This window comes from Lithobates pipiens, unplaced genomic scaffold (assembly GCF_037356315.1).
Source record: "Lithobates pipiens isolate NorthernLeopardFrog02 unplaced genomic scaffold, aLitPip1_a1.2 Scaffold_19, whole genome shotgun sequence".
Lineage (NCBI taxonomy): Eukaryota > Metazoa > Chordata > Amphibia > Anura > Ranidae > Lithobates > Lithobates pipiens.
In genome coordinates, this window is record NW_027507764.1 from 255,562,776 (window position 1) to 255,585,275 (window position 22,500).

The 22,500-nt window shown below is 45.1% G+C and overlaps 1 protein-coding gene across 1 annotated transcript in view; it reads left to right on the forward strand.

Moving 5' to 3' along the window:
* The first annotated feature begins 4,890 nt into the window (after window positions 1-4,890).
* GALNT1 (polypeptide N-acetylgalactosaminyltransferase 1) overlaps window positions 4,891-22,500 on the forward strand; it is a 264,230-nt gene continuing 246,620 nt past the window's right edge. The window contains exon 1 of the mRNA XM_077491924.1: window positions 4,891-5,080. The gene's annotated coding sequence lies outside the window, so the exon portion shown is untranslated. The remainder of the gene's footprint in view (window positions 5,081-22,500) is intronic.

The following is a 22,500-nucleotide window of genomic DNA, read 5'->3' on the forward strand; positions in this document are numbered from 1 at the left end:
TATAAAAAGGACATAAATATATACACAAGCCTAAAATCCTATTAGTGCCCCCTACCAGTGGGTCCTCATCAGTGTCACCTATTAGTGCCCCCTACCAGTGGGTCCTCATCAGTGTCACCTATTAGTGCCTCCTCATCGGTGTCACCTATCAGTGCCACCTCATCAGTGTCACCTATTAGTGCCGCCTACCAGTGCCCGTCATCAGTGTCACTTTTTTAGTGCCGCCTACCAGTGCCCCCTCAGTGTTACCTATTAGTGTCCCCTAATAGTGCCTCCTCATCAGTGTCACCTATTAGTGCTGCCATCAGGGGGGTACAGGCAGTACTCTTGTAAGGGGCCCGAGCGTCTCAAGGGGCCCAGTGCTAAGCCCGCTCCCCACCTCCCCTCACATGAATAGAAACTGTCATCTGATCTGCATGCAGCCTCTAAACCATGCGGCGCCCACAAAAGAGAACAATAGAGAATATAAGCTTCAGTCTGGGTCTCCTTCACCACTGGCGCCTTTCAACCCTCCCCCCCCCCTCTCACCGCCGGTGATTGAGGCTCGAGAATGGCGATTGATGAGCTTCCATCCCTGCTGAGGTGGAGGCTGCTAGTTCCTGCTGATAGGCTGCAATCACATTGACCAGTACTTGAGCAGGGGGTGTGGTCAGCTTGTTAGCCTGGAAAGTGCATGCAGATATGAGATAACAGTGTGGAGGGTAAGCCACAGAAAAATAGAATGTACTGCTGTGCCCCCTCACTTTATCCAGTAGATAGAACACGGACACAGCACCTGAAGCTGACAAGCTGGCATTGTTGGGGTGGAATTGTGGAGAGGGATGAGGATGACTCTGGGTGTACGTTACATCTGAGCTGATTAATATGGACTATTGTCATTCTTCCAAATGCAGTAGCTTGAGAAAATTAAAACTGCCTCATCTCCAATTGTCTTCTCCAATAAAGTTCAGCTTTTGCAAATAAATCTTAATTTCATAAATAAATGCCAGATCAATATTTATCAGTCAGTTGACTATCAGTTTGCAGTAACAGGTAGCACAATCCAATCAACATAGTTCTGAGGACCAAGTGTAGAATGCATACAAGCTGCAGTTAATCTTAAGCCCCATACACACTATCAGATTTTCTGCTGAGTTTTTCCTTCAGATTTACCAAAACCATGTAGTGGAAGGGCCTGCCTGATTGCATACACATTGAAACTCCTAAGGTTTGACCTAATATTATATGGTTTTGGTAAATCTGAAGGAAAAACTGATAGTGTGTATGGGGCCTTAAGCCCCATACACACTATCAGATTATCTGCTGAGTTTTTCCTTCAGATTTACCAAAACCATATAATATGAGGACAAACCTTAGGAGAATGTGTATGCAATCAGGCAGGCCCTTCTACTACATGGTTTTGGTAAATCTAAAGGAAAAACTCAGCAGAAAAATTGATAGTGTGTACGGGGCTTTACTGTGAAAAGCAGGTTATCGAAAGGCTGATACCCCCAAAGAATAATGGGCAGGAAGATGTATGCCACTGGGGCACTAAACTTGCTATGATAGTCATGCTATGGTGAAAACATTACACAAGCAATACTTTCAGCTTTCACTCTCCTACATAGATGAGTGAAGGATTGAGTTCTATACAGGGAGACTTTTGAACAAATGGGGCATTCTTGCTTCTACCACTACTCCATAAATGCTAACAGTGTTTCTAACAAATGTCAAAATTGGCAGGTAGCTAGTATGAGCCAGCTTCCAGTTATCCTTTCATGTTAACAAGCAAACAGAATATTGGTTAAAATTGTTGTATAGTCAAAATTTTAACTTTTACATTTTTTTTACTACTTTTATATTTTTTTTACCTACAGGTAAGCCTTATTATAGGCTTACCTGTAGGTAAAAAAAAAAATATCACCTAAACCTGTACGGTTTAGGAGATATTCCCCCTGCAATGAGCCTCTGACTGCAGTGGCGCATGCACACAGGGGATTCTCAGCTGAAAGCCCGGCAGACACCGGACCCTGCCGGAAAGAAGTCTCTCTGCGCATGCACTGGAGTGACAACATCGCGGCTCCAGCCACTCACAGCGCTGGAGCCACGATACTCGGAAGACATGCCGAGGCAACATGTCAGCTACCTTGGCGTGGACCAGGTGAGATACCGACGCCTCATTCTAAGGTAAGTATTTCATAATGAGCTAGTATGCGGTGCATACTAGCCCATTATGCTTTTTGCCTTACAGTTGTAGAAAAAAAAAAGTGTCATCGGGTTTACTACCGCTTTAAAGTGAATCTGTCTGGTAGAAGAAAGAAAAGTAGCCAAAAAGCCGTCCCTGCAATGGAAGAGAGTAAATATTTTTTTTTCTGTGCATATCCACTAATTAATGGCAGTACGCATGGCCACCATCGGGGGGTACAGGCAATGCTCTTGTAAAGGGCCCAAGCGTCCCAAGGGGCCCTGCTGGCTGGGCACACTCCTCTTACAGCAGCACATGAAAGTAAACTGTTATCTGCAGGCAGCCACTGGCCTGCACGTGCCCACAATAGAGAATGAGAAAGAAGCATACAAGCTTAAGCCTCTGCCTCCGCCGCCCTTCCCATCAACAAACATCCCCCCCCCCCCCGGTGATCGAGGCCGGCACTCACTGCGCTTTCTTCCCTGCTGAGGAAGAACCTGCTGGCTGCTGCTAGGTTTGTTTGCAATCTGATTGGCCAGGACTCGGGCAGGGGGTGTGGTAAGTTTTGTTAGTGGTGAAAGTGGACCCAGCCCTCTAAGGCCGCGTACACACGCGGGGACTGTTCGCCCAACTTTGTCCGCTGAACAGTGTTTCGGCGGACAGTCCGCTCGTGTGTGGGCTTTCAGCGGACAGTTTCAGCGAACAGTCCGCTGAACAAGGTTTTTCGGAAATTCCGAAAAACTGTCCGCTGAAACTTTGTTTCAGCGAACAGTCCCCTCGTGTGTAGGCTTGTTCGTCAAACTAAGTTCCGCGCATGCTCAGAAAGGATTTACACGCCGAGGTTTGCATTGCAGTGTATAGGACGTCGTTTTCTAGTCCCGTCGTACGTGCCGTTCACGTCATCGCGCACGGTTTCAGCAAACTGTTCGTTCGTCGTGTGTGGCCATGTCCGTCCATGCTAATTTTGAGCGGACTGTTTGCTGAAACTGTTTGACGGACAAAGTTGGGCGAACAGTCCCCGCGTGTGTACGCGGCCTAAGATGCATGCAGAATACGAGAGAGCAGCGTGGAGGGTAGGTCACAGAGAGTTTGTGTGTGCTGCTCTGCCCTTGTGCTGTAGATTTGGACTCACTTTATTGAATCTCCTTGGATGGGATACCAGAGGCTGACAATTTGGCATAATGGAGTTGCATTGTGAAAATTAATGAGGATGACTTTGGTCGGGGATGAGAGTTACATTGTGGAGAGCCTCTTGTGGAGTCATCTATCCCTCTCCACAATGTATCCCCATCCACGCCCAGCATCATCCATCCCTCGCCAGCATTCTGAGAGTGTATGGGGATACATTGTGGAGAGGGATTGATGCTGGGGCGTGGATGGGGACTCGTGGGATAGCCAGTGGGCGGATTCAGTGGGATGGGCCCTAGGGAATGTTGGTGGTCAGGCCCTGGGGGGCCCAGGCCTAAAGCTGTGTAAGGGGCCACAAAATTTCTGATGGCTGCCCTGGTGCCACCTACCAGTGCCCCGTCACCAGTGTCACCTAATAGTGCTGCCTCCCAGTGCCCCCTCATCAGTGTCACCTATTAGTGCCGCCTAGCAGTGCCCCCTCATCAGTGTCACCTATTAGTGCCGCCTAGCAGTGCCCCCTCATTAGTGTCACCTATTAGTGCCGCCTAGCTGTGCCCCCTCATCAGTGTCACCTATTAGTGCCGCCTAGCTGTGCCCCCTCATCAGTGTCACCTATTAGTGCCGCCTAGCTGTGCCCCCTCATCAGTGTCACCTATTAGTGCAGCGTAGCAGTGGCCCCTCATCAGTGTCACCTATTAGTGCCGCCTAGCAGTGTCACCTATTAGTGGCGTGTAGCAGTGCCCCCCATCAGTGTCGCCTATTAGTGCCGCCTAGCAGTGCCCCCCTCATCAGTGTCACCTTTTAGTGGCGTGTAGCAGTGCCCCCCTCATCAGTGTCACCTATTAGTGCCACCTCATCAGTGTCACCTATTAGTGCCCCCTCATCAGTGTCACCTATTAGTGCCACCTCATCAGTGTCACCTATTAGTGCCACCTAGCAGTGCCCCCTCATCAGTGTCACCTATTAGTGCCGCCTAGCAGTGCCCCCTCATCAGTGTCACCTATTAGTGCCGCCTAGCAGTGCCCCCTCATCAGTGTCACCATTTTTTTTAAAAACAAACTCTGAAAAACGTTTTTGTTTTGTTTTTCAAAAGTTACAGTCTTTTTTCGTTTATGTAGCAAACATTTGTGTAGAAAAAAAATCTAAAAATGTCATGTGGGTACAGTGTTGCATGACTGGGTAATGTCAAAGTGTGACAAAGCTGAAAGCTGGCCTGGGCAGGAAGGGGGTAAAAGTACCCAGTAGGTAAGTGGTGAATTTGGCCCAACATCACCATCAGGGATACTATAGTCAGCCAAAAGGCCAGAATGCAGGCGCAGCGCCCCTACTGGTCACTAAACAGATAGTGTAGGCAGTAGGCCCAGGAAAGATTATGGGGTTTTACATGTCAGCACACAGGAGCCTCCAGTCATCTGAGTATACGGAGCCTAAGGACGAGCACACGGAGGAAGGCAGATGATAAACTCTTATAGCACACAAACTTCCAGACACCTCTGGCCATTTTGAACGCTCCCGCCCGCTCAGTCCGAGCATTGCAGCAGAAGCGGGTCACATGACCCGGTGATGTACGAGCTGAGCCCGATCACGTGGCTGTGATGTCACCGACTGACTTTCCCATTTGCAGCCGAGCGATGCGTTGCTAAGTCGGGCGGAGGTAGTGTGTCCTGTAGGGCGCTCCGTACACGGCCAGGGACGGGAAGGAGATCACACAGCACTATATACACACGTATGGAGGAGAGGGGGAAGCACTGACCGGAGCATGGCGGAGCGGAGGAGACACGGTGACAGGTGAGAGGAGCCCTCACTGTGTCTAATCATCTCTTTGTCCTGGAATGACTGCGACATGACACCGGAGGAACTACAAGTAGCAGCGTGCCCTGCCATAGAACACAGAGGCTCTTTGTGGTGCAGTCCATTGGAGCAGCTTCTTATACCGGCTTCCATTGCAGAGTGCAGAGCGGTCAGGGTTTGGTGTGATAACGGTTCAGGAAACTTTGGTGATTCCCCATGTTCTAGGCTGTCCAGGGATCTCCTCCTGGGCTGTCCAGGGATCTCCTCCTGGGCTGTCCAGGGATCTCCTCCTGGGCTGTCCAGGGATCTCCTCCTGGGCTGTCCAGGGATCTCCTCCTGGGCTGTCCAGGGATCTCCTCCTGGGCTGACCAGGGATCTCCTCCTGGGCTGTCCAGGGATCTCCTCCTGGGCTGTCCAGGGATCTCCTCCTGGGCTGTCCAGGGATCTCCTCCTGGGCTGTCCAGGGATCTCCTCCTGGGCTGTCCAGGGATCTTCTATGGATGTGGACAATGCAGCGCCTCACACCTGGATCTGGTCACCCCCACACTCTCTATGCCTCTAAAGAAGACTTTATTTACTAAAGGCAAACAGGGCTCCTCACTCCAAGAGGGAATTGTCACTTTGTGTAATACTGACTCCCATCATTCAGTCCTGTGACAGAATGTGGACTTACCTGTAAATTCCATAGGTTGGAGTACAGGACACAGGCTGGATAGTCATAGAACCTGAATGATAGGTTGATACCTTGAAGATCCAACTTGTGTCTTGCACTGTGTTCCCCAGAACAAGCTTTATTCAGCGATCACATCATAGTTACAGAAGTGATATTTGAGTCTGGTAGGCCCCCCTCTTTAGGCATGTCACATACCTGATGAAGGGGTTCTGCAAGTAGCTATGATGTGATTGCTGAATAAAGCTTTGGACCTGTTCTAGAGATCCTTGCTGTGCTGCTGACATATTTTCTGCTTCAAATGTTTCCAGCTGCAGCACCCACTGACATCTACAGCTGTTTTTCAGGAACGTGTACACTGGTAATATTGTGTTTGAATCCCTGTATTCCAACATATGGAATTTACAGGTAAGTCCAAATTCCTTTAAATTCTCCTTTCTGCTCATTGGAGCGCTGAGTTGTGGAGGGGCGGGGTACGGCCGTCTTGGGCTCTCAGCAGCTCGCTGAGAGGCTGAGATGGCCATCGGTCCAGGCATCTTTTGGATCCGGACTATTGTCGTCATGACACAGTGCCTAGACTTATTCCTGTGACGTCACTGGACTTCAGTCCGCCCTCTGCTGGAAACGGGTCACAATAGTGCAAAACAAATTTCACTACTGTGACCCATAGGAGAAGCTCAGGCTGGACTTCTCTTTTAATCAAACCATACAGGACGCAGGCTAGTTATTCATAGATTTTGGGTGATAGGCTGCTACCTTCAAGGTCTATGATTATCCAGCCTGTAGGATTAAAGTGGTTCTGAAGGCTCAAGGTTTTTACCATCATGCATGCTATGCATGAAGGTGAAAAACCTTCCGTGTGCAGCAGCCCCCCCAGCCCCTTCTAATACCTAAGCTCCATCGCAATCCAGCGATGTCCACGATAGTATTTGCTCTCCAGGCACCCTCCTCATTGGCTGAGACATCAGCAGGAGCCATAGACGCTCGCTGTTGTCAATCTCAGCCATAGAGAGAGAGGAGATGGGGGGGGGGGGGGCTGCTGGACACACAGAGCAGCGGTTTGAGATTGGTCCTGCTTGGGTGCCCCTTTTACAGGCTGTTTGCTCTGGGAGCATTTGGCAGGAGGGAGGGGCAAGAAGCACAGTCGGGGGACCTGAGAAGAGAAGGATCGTGCTTCCACTACACAGAGCAGGTAAATATAACATGTTTGTTATTTTAAAGTAAAAAATAAAATAAAATGTTCTTAATATTTTAACATAAAAGGAATATTGGTTTGCCTGTAAAGTCTTGTAGTACAGGACACTGGCCGGTTATTCATTGACCCTGCAGGTAGCAGAATACAACCCAGGGCCTGAAAATATTTAGCCTTTGTTCTGTACTGTATTCCAACATGTGCAATTTACAGGTAAGTCCAATTTCCTTTTATGATTATTGAACTCTACAGAACAAAGGCTGAATTTTCATAGACTGCAACAATTAGTGTCTATGAATATCCAGCCCATGCCCTGTACTGTAATTAAGATAATATTTTTTTTTTTTTGTGGTTTTTTTTTTTTTTTTTTTGCACTTGATTGATTATTCTTTGCAAAGCAATTTTTTGCCACATTCACTAAGCTAAATAAAAAATCCCCTGCAACGTGAACAGCCTATTAGTCTTTAGTAAATCAACCCCTCTAGGCTACAGCAAACCTTTTATATTGTGCATATCAGTCATTTTTAGTTTTGCAAATTCAGTTTCTCCTGATATAAGCCCTAATACAACTTGGATAAGCATATAGGCCTATTGCAATTGTTTATTCACACGGATGTGTTTGGTTCCTAGTCGGAATTCACTTGAGTAATCCCATCAGGAAGCTGCCACTGTACTGCCAGGGCATTCCCCACTCTGCTTTCACACCTACAGTATACAAGGGGTTTGTATACATGTTGAGGAGTGGGGGATGCCTCAGTTGTCTAAAATTGGCCCAGGACAGATGACATCTTCTTCCTTGTGGGTTCGGACCAGGATCCAAACACATCCAAGCTTATCTCTATTTATATGTAGGATCTTGGTGGCAGTAAGGTTAATGAGTTAAAACTAAACACCAGTTATGTACCATAAAGCCTGTGTGTGTGTGTGAGTTCACACTCAAAATTGTTCATCTTTTAGTTGGCAGTGTTTCAGCCAATATGTATATACGCAAATCCCATGCCCCTGTGTTCAGTTCCTGAAAAAACAAAATGCTACGTGACTACAAATGTGTCATTTTTTGCCCGTGTGCGAGGAGCCTTACTCTCTACATTTTTGGGAGGCTTTGTTTCGCAATATAGATTAGTTTCCTCTTTTGTCTGTTGTGAAGAACTTTGTCTTCCGCCTGTTAGCAATGGTTGCAGCGATAGCTCACTTGTGAATCATGTGTAATGGCAACCACTAAATATGCTTTGTGAACAGGACTTGGAAAAAGAAAGCTGCTGCTTGTAGTGCTGTATGAAGATTTGAGGGTTTTATTATAAACCGGAATGAGTGTTGTTAGTAACTGTCATTTGTTTGTCTCCTCACTTTTGGATCATGCTATTGGTGCTTGATTTTATATATGTTTAGATATTGTAGTCCTTGTAGTGCAGTTCTAACAGAGCCTTGTATATTTCTGTGCCCTGATGAGCAGAAGGTCTTGTGTACATGAACATCTGTAAACTAGGTTTCAGCCATGATCCCCCCCCAGCTCTTTAAAGGCAGTGTAAATGCCAATGGAGCCCTGACGAGGCAAGGCACACTAGTGTTATTTCTGCTTTCAGGCTGCAATCGGTTTTTATGAATGCAGCTTTTCTTTCAAGCACATTCCACTGCTGTTTTTAATTCATTTGTTGTAAACGCAAAAGCATTGCCCATGCATCTGAAATGCATTTGCTGCCATTGTTGTGCATCCAGTGCTTTCTTTCCCCCACCTCTGAGATGAAATGGCCTTAATATTAAGAAGCAAACTTTAACAAAAATAATAAAACTCTTAAACTTGCAGGTATTGTTTTGCTAATCTAAAGGGATTCTTCTACCTGAAAGAGTTTGCAGCATCCATGTATACAAGCCCTAAATGGCTGAGAGATCAGTGCTTGTAGCTCAGGGAAGATGTGAAATGTGATTTCAATTGGCAGAACCAACGCACTTTATAGGCAGGAAACCTGAAGATCATTTGTGTCCCTGCCCCCAATGTCAGGCTGAAATGATATACAGCTCATGTAGCTGCATTGAATCCAGGCACATTCCTCTTGTACAGGGTTAAATGCGAGCTTCACACATGTGGAACACAAGTCATTGATATGGGGGAGTTGGGTTTACTGGTCGTATTTGCTAACGTACCAATGACTTGTGTCATTTTATACATACAGATAAAGCTTGACTGCTAAATGTCACAAGGATTTTCCACATGAATTGAACATGGCTTTCTGCTGCAGTTTGGTGTCAGTAAACAATAGTAAGCTGTGCTTTTGTTTGTTGGCAGCTATAAAAGTCTATATATGGTGTTACTGTCATGATTTGGTAATGTCCGTAACAATCATTTTGCTGGCAGTCTGCTACTTCTGAAACATCAGTAAAGTGCACATTTTCTGCTAAGCTGTCATATATCTATGATTTCTTTTTCTCCCAGCTTTTATGATTTCCAGGACAACTCTAGAAGCATCTCGGGTGGTGTGGCTTAGTGAAGTGAATTACTTACCCTTGTGCCCCTGATCCAAGCATCTGTATATTTAATTTGTTGATTTCCAGCTCTTATCACCCTGAGCTGAGATTGAATTTTAGATGTGTGAAGTTCTGTGACTGGGGGAGCGCAGGTGGCAGTGCCATACATAAAGGGATGGATTTGTTTCTGAACAGTCGCACGGCTGATCCTCCTTTTTAATTCACATCCACTAGCCGATGACTGTTAGGAAATTCACTATTACTGTCTGCAGTGCAAGTTTGTGTATTTCTATTCCTACAAATATATTGCAAATTGTAGCAGACTTTCTAGCCAGCGTACCCTTTGTAGGGTCATGGCTGATCTCTAAGAGACTACCAGTGTAATTGCTTTGTGGAAACATTGAAACTTATGCATGACCTCACCAAATATGTTTTTCACTACGCAACAATCTTGTCCTTTCTGACACATTTTGGTTATGAAATTAGTAATGTGGGTGGGGCACGTGTTTAAAAAACACCTTGTAGAATTGTAAATATATATTTTTTTAGAAGGATGAAACTTTCATCAGCTGAATTTTCAATGTGTGCTACTGTTGTACTGCACTGTGTGTACAAGTGTTGTGTGTTTTTACCTCCTACAGTGGGTTAAAATTGCATACATACCATGTGCATCCTTTACATAACAATTTCACAGCAAAGTACTGGCAGGATAATTGACTTCCTCCCAAAACCGTCCCTAGTGTCCATTTTTGTATCTGTGTGTCTGAATGTGGTAGAGTCATTAGACTGTAGACTCCTGTAGTGGCAAGGACTGATGTACTGCAGGAACTGTGTATTGAGAAATAGCAAATTAATAGCATTAGTGCCTTATGACAGTCGCAAAGTCTGTGAGTAGTCACTGTGTTGTATATTTAAGAACAGACAAACTAAAAAAAACATGTATTCATTAAAGCTGAACTCCAGGTAGATATAAAAGACACAAACTAGACGTACACTAGAAGTATATGTAAAACAATCCATTTGGTTTAAAATAGAAATGAAAGGCAAAATGTGTGTGTGTGTGTGTGTGTGTGTGTGTGTGTGTGTGTGTGTGTTCACACCTGAGCGTAACATTTTCAGGCAGAAAATTGTGCAATGTTGATGTGTTTTTGCTGTGATTTTGTCAAAAGGTCATCAATGCAAAAACGGCCAAATGTGGCAGAAAAAAAAAGTTCCAGAACTTGTTTGAGCTTCAGGCGTTGTGGAGTGGACATGTTGTGCACCATCTCAATAGAGAATAATAGATTATTTTTTTTTTTTTTTTTTTCCCCCCCTCCAGCATTTTGTAGCTTCAGGCTTCAAGCTACAAAACGCTCATTTGGCTGAAGCCATTTATCATTAATCAACTGTTTACTCTTTTTAAATCATAATGATAACAGAAACGACCCAAATGACCCTGATCAAAAGTTTACATACCCCAGCTCTTAATACTGTGTGATCATTGGAGGACAGGCAGGCTGTTCTCCCAACAGCCAGAAAGCTGACAACACTGGGATGAATGTGTTCTCCTATTCCTTTATACTATTGTTTTGCAGATCTGTGTACACTACAAACTGATTGAATCGGTTCTGTTATTGCTGTTTTACTAACCTGACTGCTTATTATTGTAAATAGGAAATCTTCATTTTGTTTGTAAATAATAAAGATTCTAACTACCAGCAAGAATAAATCCTTACATAAAGAGCACCTGTCATTTCAGATCAGTCATGGCAGCGCCTGTTAGTGGGCATCCACTCACCTTCTACCGCCACATTCCTCACCTTGTTGTGTCCCTGCCACGTGGAACTGTCTGTGAGTTAACAGCGGGTCAGAGGAGGAGCCACTTTGGGATAGAGATGACAGTTGCTCTTTAAAAAATTCAGATTTAAATCAAATCCACCCTGATACAAAGAGAACAGGATACTTTTTAACACAATTATATGGCACAACATACACATGAGGTATAAGAAATGTTGGGATAACATTCTTTAAGGCATCTTTGTAATCATTATTCTGCCAGTAAATCGATGTGTTAAATGCAGACATTGTTAGTACTTGGATTTGACCTGATATCAGCATCTGCATAGCATGGCTGACCTGACAGAGGAAGACGTGGTACAAAGAGCCAATCATTTGATGTGCTGACAAAAGCATGCTGATAGAAAGCAGAGTGACCCAGAGATGAACTCATCAGTATGCTGCTTTTACTGTCCAGTCACAGGCTTGGGAGTAGGTCAAGAATGGCCTAGGGCAGTGATGGCCAACCTTGGCACCCCAGATGTTTTGGAACTACATTTCCCATGATGCTCATGCACTCTGCAGTGTAGTTGAGCATCATGGGAAATGTAGTTTCAAAACATCTGGAGTGCCAAGGTTTGCCATCACTGGCCTAGGGTAAGAGGAAGTGGGTTGAATGATGCTGACAATCAGGCTGGGGCATCTAGTGGCAGAATAAGAGTACTGCAGGGGAAATCTTCAGATTGAAGGTGAATATTGCAGCATTTTTTTTTTTTTTTTCTATAATATTACCGTAACCACTTTCAGACCGGACCATTTTGCTGGCTTAAGACCATGCCACTTTTTGCGATTTGGCACTGTTTCGCTTTAACTGACAACTGCGCAGTCGTGTGATGTGGCTCCCAAACAAAATGGACATCCCTTTTTTTTCCCCACAAATAGAGCTTTCTTTTGGTGGTATTTGATCACCTCTGCAGTTTTTATTTTTTGCGCTGTGAACAAAAAAACAATAAACAATTTAGAAAAAAAGCATTATTTTTTACTTTTTGCTTTTTGCTATAATAATTATCCCCCAAAAATATAAAAAAAAAACATTTTTTTTCCTCGGTTTAGGCCGATTTTGTATTCGTCTACATATTTTGGGGAAAAAAAATCGCAATAAGCGATTTGATTGGTTTGCGCAAAATTTATAGCGTTTACATGATGGGGAATAGTGTTATGGCAGGGGTTGACAAATTTGCTTTGAATTTAGGAGCCAGTTAAAAAAGTTAGGAGCCAGTTTTTTTTTTCAGCTCCCGGGCTAAGGCCACTCATTTTCACCCCCTAGCCCTAACTCACAATGGAGCACCCAGTCAATAACTTCATTGAAACGCTGTTACATCAGGGGTATGGGCTGACCAGAAAGAGTAAGGCTGGCAACAGATGGAACTGGCTGGCACTGGTTGCCACTGGAAGGCACGTGGAACTGCCAGATGGCACCGACAGGTGACACTGGTTTGGAACTGGCAGGTGACACTGGTTTGGAACTGGCAGGTGACACTGGTTTGGAACTGGCAGGTGACACTGGTTTGGAACTGGCAGGTGACACTGGTTGGTGATGGCAGGTGGCCCTGGTTGGCGATGGCAGGTGGCCCTGGTTGGCGATGGCACTAGTTGTCACTGGCAGGTGGCACTGATTGGCGGTGGCACTGATTGGCGGTGGCAGGTGGCACTGGTAGGTGGCACTGGTTGGCGGTGGCACTGATTGGCGGTGGCAGGTGGCACTGACTGGCAGTGGCACTCTGCACTGGCAGGTGACACTGACAGGTGGCACTGGTAGGTGGCACTGATTGGCACTGGGGGTGGCAGGTGGCACTGGGTGGTGGTTGCAGGTGGTATTGATTGGCGGTGGCACTGGTTGGCACTAGCAGATGGCACTGATTTGTGGTGGCAGGCGCACTGATTGGCGGCAGGTGGCACTGATTGGTGGCACTGGCAGGTGCCACTGGTTGGCACTGATTGGCGGTGGCACTGGTTGGTGGTGGCAGGTGGCACTGGTTGGTGCTGGCAGGTGGCACTGGTTGGCGCTGGCACTGGTTGGCGCTGGCAGGTGGCACTGGTTGGTTGCAGGTGGTATTGATTGGAGGTGGCACTGGTTGGCACTGATTGGCACTGGCAGGTTTCACACGGAGCACTCTGTTACTGAAATGTAACAGAGGAGCTGGCGGGACCCTGCCGGGGTGTGAAACTGACAAGTAACAGAGAGGTGGATATGTCAGATTTCAGCCTGATGTCGGGGTGGGCGGGACTCAGCAGCTATCAAACACCAGCCAACGATTGGGCTGCTTAAGAAAACGGACGGGCCACATACACGTAGCGGCCCGCCCAGATCCCATTGGCTGGTGTTTGATAGCTTGCTGGGTCCCGCCCACCCCGACATCAGGCTGACAGATCCTCCTCTCTCCATTGCGTGTCAGTTTCACACACAGCGCGGTGCTGCAGAGTGTGAAGGAGGGAGGAGGACGGCAGTCAGTGTTAATGCTGCTGCATGTCTGTGGCATCGATAGTGAGTGGGCTGGTGGCAGCTTAGGCGCCAGGTCGCGATTTCTGGTCGCATTGGCGACCTGGCGCCTGGGGTTTGTCGAGCCCTGTTTTATGGCATTTTTATTAATAATTTGTTTTTACTAGTAATGGCGGTGATCCTTTTTTTTTTTTTTTTTTTTTTTTTTTTTTTTTTTTTTTGTGGCTGCGACATTATGGTAGACACGTCGGACATTTTGACATGTTTTTTGGACCATTGTCATTTATACAGCAATCAGTGCTATACAAATGCACTGATTCCTGTGTAAATGATACTGGCAGAGAACGGGTTAACCAGAGGGTGGCAGTGTAGGGGTTAAGTGTGTCCTAGGGGCGTGTTACTAACTGGGGGGTGTGGCTGTGTTAGTGAACACTGATCTCTGCTCCAATCACAGGGAGCAGAGATTAGTGTCACTTGTTGCTAGGCAGAACGGGGAGATGCTGTTTACTTCCGCATCTCCTCGTTCAGCCTCCCCGTGAGGTGATTGCAGGTATCCCGCGGCGATCGAGTCCACGGGACCCGCAGCCAGACTCACGGGGTCCCGACCGGCATGCGCTGCCGCCAGCGCGCACACGATGGCAGGGCGGCAATTTCAAATGGACGTACCTGTACCCCTATTTGCCTGCCCGTGCCATACATTGTCGTGCTCTGGTCGGGAAGTGGTTAAGTGGGCTGGTCGTGGGGTTTTATTTATTTTTTGGCTGTTATGTTTAAAATATCATGCAAGCATGTTCTGTCCTTTTTGTATTACATGGTGCAGCTGGTATTTTTGTTTATGGAGCTGGTGTTGGTACAAGAATGAGCCCTCACTCGGTCTAAGCACCCAATGGCTAGAGGTGAGCTACATCAGGGTTTCTCCACTCCAAGCCTCATGGCGTCCAAACAGTTCATGTTTTCAGGTTTTCCATTATTTTGCACAGGTAGTTTCACTGCCTCCATAATTACCACAGCCGTTTCATCTGAGGGAAATCCTGAAAACATGACCTGTTGACCTTCACCTTGAGGACTGGCGTGGAGAAGCGCTGAGCTAGATAAAAGCTTTGGAGATTCTTTTCTCCAGGGAAAAAAAAAAGCTGTTTGTGTCACTTGGAGATCAAATGGCCCGTTCACATGACAGGCACCTTGTTGAGAGCATGGTGCTTAATCAGTAGCCATTGTCACTTAAAACCATTGTGGAGGAGCAGGTCAGTGGCTTAGAATGCAGGGTTTTGGTGGTGTCTGTGCCTATTAGAGCTTGCAGCTTAAGCATGTACGGCTGTAACCCTGAACGGAAACGCACATGAAAAGGGTGGTTATGCTGGGGCTCCAGGGGTACCGCAAGTTGGAAATGCTGGACAGAAAAATATCAATGGGTATTGATCAAGTCTGCAGCAGTGAGAGCTTGGAAAAAAAGGAAAGCAAAAAAAAAAAAAACTTTTAAAAGAAATTAGATGTGGTATATTGCTACATTTTATTTTTTGCTCTCTTCTTTTTTTTAATAATACCTCGTTCTCAAATATTTTAATACTTTTTTATTTTATTTTTCTTATTTTTATTTAGTTGTAAGTAGTATTTTGACATATGTGATGTACACTGATCAGCCATAACTTTATGACCGGTGACAGGTTGCATGAATAATATTGAATATCTCAGTCAGTGGGCTATAGTAACCACTTGCCGCCCGCCCTATAACAAAAGCACGGCGGCTCAGTGGTTTCAAAATCCTGACTGGACGTCATATGACATGATCAGGATTTTGAGCCGTGGCGCGCATCGCAGCGATCGTTGTTGCGGGATGTCAGTCTGACACCCTGCAACTACGATCTCGGTAAAGAGTCTCCGGTGGAGACTCTTTACCACGTGATCAGCCGTGTCCAATCACGGCTGATCACAGTGTAAATAGGAAGAGCCGATGATCGGCTTTTCCTCACTCGCATCTGTCAGACGCGAGTAGAGGAGAGCCGATCGGCTGCTCCTCTGACGGGGGGGGGGGGGTCTGTGCTGATCGATTATCAGCACAGCCCCCCCCCCCCCCCGAGGATGCCCACACTGTACCACTAGGGATACCCAGCACAAGGTATGCCACCCTAGACCACAATGGATGCCAATCAGTGCCCACAATGGGCATCACTTATTGGCATGCATTATTGTTTGGCACTGATTGGCATCCATTAGTACAGTATAAAACAATATTGTGCCGCCCATCTGTGTCCATCAATGCCACCTCAGTGGATAAAGGATGAACAAACTCTGGACAGCAGCACTCCGGATCAGATGAAAAGTAAAAAGTGCCTTTTATTTCTTCAAACTAAAAGAACCTCACATCACACAAATAACAGCAACAAAGGGAGAAAAAGAAAAAGAAATTAGATGTGAGTAAGCGCTAGGTTTAGCGTGAAATGCGTCAGAAATTTTTTATTTATTTTTTCTCCCTTTGTTGCTGTTATTTGTGTGATGTGAGGTTCTTTTAGTTTGAAGACATAAAAGGCACGTTTTACTTTTCATCTGATCCGGAGTGCGGCTGTCCAGAGTTTGTTTATCCATTTGGTTTGTGCAATCAGCCTGCACCTGGGACCCTTACCTGCTCAGAGAGTGAGCAATCTTTTGGTGAACTAACCTGGAGCAGTGGTTTCCCATTTTCAATGCCACCTTGGTGCCACATATCCGTGGCCATCAATGCCACCTCGGTGCCACTTCATTGGTGCCACCTCATCGGTACCCATCAGTGTAGCCCCATCAGTGAAGGAGAAAACTTATTTGCAAAGTTTTGAAACTGAAACAAAAAAAAACTTTTTTTCAAAATTTTCTGTATTTTTTTTTTATTTTCTTAGTAAAAAATAAAAACCGTAGAGGTGATCAAATACCACCAAAAAGCTCTATTTGTGGGGACAAAATGATAAAAAAATTTCATTTGTGTACAGTGTAGCATGACCACACAACTGTCATTTAAAGTGTGACAGCGCTGAAAGCTGAAAATTGGTCTGGGCAGGAAGGGGTTTATGTGCCCGGTATTGAAGTGGTTAAGCAGCAATTAAACATGTTGTCCCTGAGTGTCTTAAAAGTAGAATGGACATCGCAATATGTTGTGTATGGGGCTGTGCAGCTGCAGAGCAGTCGGGCAACCCTGTGTCCACAGGCAAAAGTGCTTACAATGGGCATGCAAGTATCAGAGCTGGACCACAGAGCAATGGAAGAAGGTGGCCTGGTCTGATGAATCACGTTTTTCTTTTACATCATGTGGATGGCCAGATGCACGTGTGTCGCTTACCTGGGGAAGAGATGCCACCAGGATTCACCATGGGAAGAAAACAATCCAGTGGATGCAGTGTGTTGCTTTGTTCTGCTGTGAAACCCTGAGTCCTGACATTCATGTGGATTTTGCTTGAAACGTATCGCCTACCTGAACATTGGAAACTGTTTTCCCTGATGGCAGTGGCCTCTTTCAGTAGGATAATGCGCCCTGACACACTGCAAAACTGGCTCAAGAATTATTTGAGGGACACAAGTCTGGTGTTGACTTGGTCTCAAGTCTCCAGATCTCAATCCAATTGAGCATCTGTGGGATGTGCTGGAAAATCAGGTCTGATCCATGGAGGCTCCGCATTACAATATACAAGACTAAAAGTGGTTGTTAACCTCGGTCATGAAATCTGAACAAAGTGCATACTGTATATCTGTAGTGTTTACTTGTCCCCTCGTTCTGGGGCAGCCATATAAAGTTGCCCCAGTGTCGCTGCTCTAACGGACACGACTCAACCTTAATCTTGGTAGAGAGCTGATGATGCACCTCTTTAACCATGTTATCGGCTGTGTCCATTCACAGCCGATCCCATGTAAATGCGAAAGTGCTGTTTTTATTGGCTCTCCATGCCTCACACTGACTGTGTGTGTGTGTGTGTGTGTGTGTGTTTTGGGGGTTCCAAGTAATTTTCTAGCAAAAAATACTGATTTTAACTTGTAAACCACAAATGGCAGATAAAGGTTGCCTTTTAAGTGATTAAGCTGACCTCATTTACAGACAGAAGTTCATTCCTTTGATGTAAAAAGTAAATGTTTACAATGTTTCTCTTTATCTCTGATGTTATGATAAACTTGGCAGACTGCCTGGATTTTTTTTTTTTTTGTCAGCTATCAGAAGTGATTCCTGATTCACTTGTTACTTAGAATCAGGAAATGCTGTTCTAAGATCAGGAGGGAGCATAGAATTGAGATTTCGACTCTTTAAACATTAATCGTGCAGCTCGTGTGTGTGTGTGTGTGTTTTTTGTTTTGTTTTTTCCCCCAGTAAAAACAGTTGGCTGATTCCCTGCTTGTTTTATAATCTGTACAAGGACTGTTTAACACTTGTCAAAGTGCAATGTATTTGCCCAATGTCATTTTAGCACAAACAATGCTGGCAAAAGCAGTGAGAAATCACGGGCAGAAGATTACATTTTCAGGCTTGTTCAAGTCCCATTAATGTTGAATTTGGGGCGATTCTTTAAATATACAAATTAAATGCATAAATAGAAGCTGTTTTGCCTGCCAACTGATTTGCATTTCTGTCAATATAGTCCTCAGCCACACAAAAAAAAAGCAGACATGGTATAGGACTTCACTCTGCCACACAACACAGCCCTGTCCGGCATGGCAGAAGTGCTGACTTTTCTCTTTTGTAGTTAATGTGGTTCTAAAGGCTGGAGGCTGATCCAGTGATGTGCATGAGAACAGAAGCTCTCCCGGGTCGCTCCATCCTCATTGGCTGAGACAAAACAGCGGGAGCCATTATTACACTGCCAGTAAGAAGGGGGTGGAGCCGAGCCATGGTGTGTGTGTGTGTGTGTGTGTCTGTCTCTCATAGCACTGTAGCACAATTGATTGGCTGCTTGTGCTGCCTCTCCTTTCACTCTGAGCACCGCTGTACAGGGTTGCAAGAGGCTGATACCAAGTCACATGAGGTACTTTCACTGCTTGCATTAAATTAAAAATACATTTAAAAACCTTCCTAAATCCAAGAACAAAAATGTAACTACAGTTTACCAGTGGTGACTACATTGTGTGGTGTGTTGTTAGTTTTTTTTTTTTTTTTCCCCCCTCTCCATTCCATTATATTCACTTAGTAACTCTTCCAGTAACACACTTCCTATCTTGGGGTGACAATGCTTGCTCTTTCTACTGTACATCTGGTGGTGTGGCAATGTTGCCTCTCCAAAGGAAGTGAAGTGTGTTAGAACTACAGAACACCTCACTCTTTCCTCTTCTCCATAACAGTGGTACGCTGTAGTCAAAACACATTTCCTGATAATATTGTTTCAGAACACTGTAGAGTCCATAGGGCAAAAAAAGGTATAAAATCTGAGAAATGTGTTCATTGTTAGGGTTTACACTTAAAGCCTCAGCGCCCTGGGTTCATGGATCCCTGAACTGCTATGTTAGTGGAGGACAATATCGCAGCAGAGGTGAGTATAACTGCAAAACTGCTTATTTTAAATTCCTGAGAGGGATTTGCATGTTTCAAGCCTTTGCCCTAACTTGAGTTGGACTTTAAGGTTTGAATTTGCTTAAGTTATTGCTCAAGATCTTAATACAAACAAAAATCCCCCAGGGATCTTTAGAGGCAATCTCATAGATATAAATGTAAAAGGCATGTGCACCGGTCGGTCTTATAAACATAATAATAAAAAAAAAAAAAAAAAAGTTGATAAAAGCTACACCAAAAAATTGGGCCATTAACCCCTGGCTAGTCCTTCTGGTGGGGCCACCATTTGGCCACTATGGGCTGGGTGGGTTTGCCAGGCTGTACCTTCCTCCCACTTTAGCTGGGGGATGGCACATGTGTGGCCGACCACCACCTATCTCTTGGGGTATGGCTGTCCTTTGCATGTCACATGCCAGGGAGCTATCAACATCACTCCCAGCACACCGGGGATGCCAGGGGACCATGATTAAGCATTTTTGCTGCCACATACCGGATGGTGGCCAGAAGGATTTGATCTCCTACAGATTATTATTTATTTTTTCTTCCTTGGTTCCTTCTTTTCCCACGGTTTCTATCTGTTCCTTTTTTTTTTTTTTTTTTCTTTTCTTTCCTTTTTTCATTTTTAATTTGTTGCGACAGACCTGCTTTTCCATCAGAAATTTTCTATGACATTTTTACAATGCTACTGTTTTCGTGTCTTGAATCCATGCCAGTTGGTCCTTGGGTGTGCAGTGGCATGCCCTCTCTTCGTGTGCTGCCACACAGTCACCAGCCAACTCTGATTTGATATACGGTTTTATTGTTGTATGATTTCCTTATTTGTGTACAACGTGAGAATTATCTGGGATTGGCCTACCATGTTAACAATTTGTAACATTTTTCTCAATATGTCCAGTATATTCATTGTTATAATTATTATAGCTTTGGCATATCCATCTCTTCCCTGAAGAAGGAAATATTTTCTAAAATACATCAGAACTTGTCCTGATGAAGTTCAATAGTTGGCAGTTTCTCTTGATATATCTTAGACAAGAAGGGTATCCCTGACTGCATTTTTAAAGTCCCTTGGGGCATTTTTATTTGTATTATAATCATTTATGGATTTTGGCAAGACACTGGTCTTGAATGTACCACTCTGCTCTATTTAAATGTTTTTGATTTCCTCAAGTTCTTAAACCCAGTAAGAGCCTCCTGAATGTATCATCTTATCTGCCCAGCCAGCACCGAGACTTTCGGCCTACAGAAGCAGTGTTTGTTGACTAGCATGGCCCTGCCACCAGAGAGTGTCTGCCCAAGCAATAGCAGCTGGAGCTCTACGGGCAGCCCAGTGGTACAGCCAGCTCACAACATCCAACTCCTCCACAGCCCTGACACTGAAATGAACAGCAGTCAGAACTCTTTAGGCAAGTCAGCTGGTCCACAGCCAAGTGAACAAGTCCTGCTCCTGATGGCTTCCATGGTTGGCGAGAGATCTGATCTGTACTGCAGCTATAAGTGGGCACAACAGGATTTGTTGTAGACCATTTTGGCTACATAGATGATTCCGCTAACATCTCTAATGTTAAGATTTCTCAACTCTTCCAGGACAGCGTCTGAGATGGGGCTCCTCGCATGTAAAACAGAAAACTCCTCATCCACCATTATAAAAAGTTGACACATGTCTCAGTTCTTGTGTTTCCTCTGGACCAACCGGATTGACACATGTTCATTGGCGCTATATAAATCCTGCATAATATTTTGTCACAGGCTGCCACACCTGCTTGTGTGTGTGTGTGTGTTTGTGCCCGGCTGCCTTTGCAGGCTTCACAGGAGGCTAGGCATGTCTGTCCTAAAGCTTTATTTACAGTGCATGTGCCCGCAAATATGGACAGCATTTTAGCTTATTGCGGCCTTTCCCTTGCAGTCCAGTGCACAAGTTGTACTCACTGTTGCTTTTCCTCCCTTCTAAGTCGGAGTACCAAGATGGTGTTGGCCCCTTCAAAAACTGAACTTATTTCCGATGATGCGCGTTTTAAAATGTTTTTTTTTTTTTTTTTTTTCTAGCAAAAACTCATCAATGTGGTCTTTAATTAACCACTTGAAGACCAGGCCTTTTCTGGGACTTTTTGTTTACAAGTTGAAATTTGACAGGCTGAGCAGTTAGGTTTAGGCTGGACTTTTACATTGCCGGTTTAAAGTGGTATACTAGAATGAAGTTTGCTGCTACAGCCATCATCTTGGTATTGTTTTTTTCGGGCAAATGATGCTGTTTTTTTGTAAAAGCAATCTTAGCGGCCTCCGCTTCCTCTCTGCACTAATGGCCAGTGGTAATGTTCTTTCAAACTACCCTGCCTATTGGTGGGCAGTGGCAGTTGATTAACCCCTTTTTTATGCTGCATTAGTGACCAGTGTCAGTGTTTTTTTAAAGTGGAGTTCCACCCAGAAATGGAACTTCCACTTATTGGGTTTCCCCCCCTGGTGTCACATTTGGCACTTTTCATGGTGGAAGGGGGGGGGGGAGCCGATACCAGTCAAATCCAGGTATTTAGTCCCACTTCCGGCCATAGATAGCTGCACTTTCTGCGGCAAACTATGTCATGCTCGTTATTTTATTTTTCCCCAGGCAGAACTCCGCTTTTAATAACCTCTCCAAGCTGCAGCATTAAGGGGTTAATTAACACTGGCACTAGTGCCAGTAATGCAGCACAAAGGGGCACAAACTAACTGAGTTATGCTTCAGTGACCAGTGGCAGCACATTAACCCCTTTATGCTGTACTTTGCTAATGTCATTATTAGCCCTTTCACAACACTTTTTATTACTTGTGTTCACAATCCCAGCGCTGCTTTTTCAGCCTCTGAATGACAGCAAGTCCGATCTCAGGACTAGAAATAGTCTGAGTAGAGATCAGTCCGCCTGACAGAATGTATTCGCTCTACACTAGTGCCAAGTGCAAGAGCCACTTGGCACCCTGCTGCAGCTCTGCATGTGTGGTGTGATGTGATCTGGGCAGCGTCTTGGCTGTTGAAGATTGCCACTCTGATATGACAGGTGACAGGCACGATCAGAAGCTGGCGGCATAGCGGGTCAGGAACTACCTGTCGGATGGCCCTAATTGACAGATTGTGATTAACAGGTTGCCGACCCCCTGATCTAGAGTTGGGGAAACATTTTCACAGTGCAGTTTCTGCTGATAGCAAAGCTGCAATTTGCTACTATTGTAAAAATAAATATTCTTTTCAATAGTGAAATTGTGAAAATATTCGATTTTTCCAAATGTTACAAGGATGACTGGCTCCTTGCATGCCAGAGGTGCCCTAAAGATACATAAAAACAATATAATGAAATGAGGACCATAATGA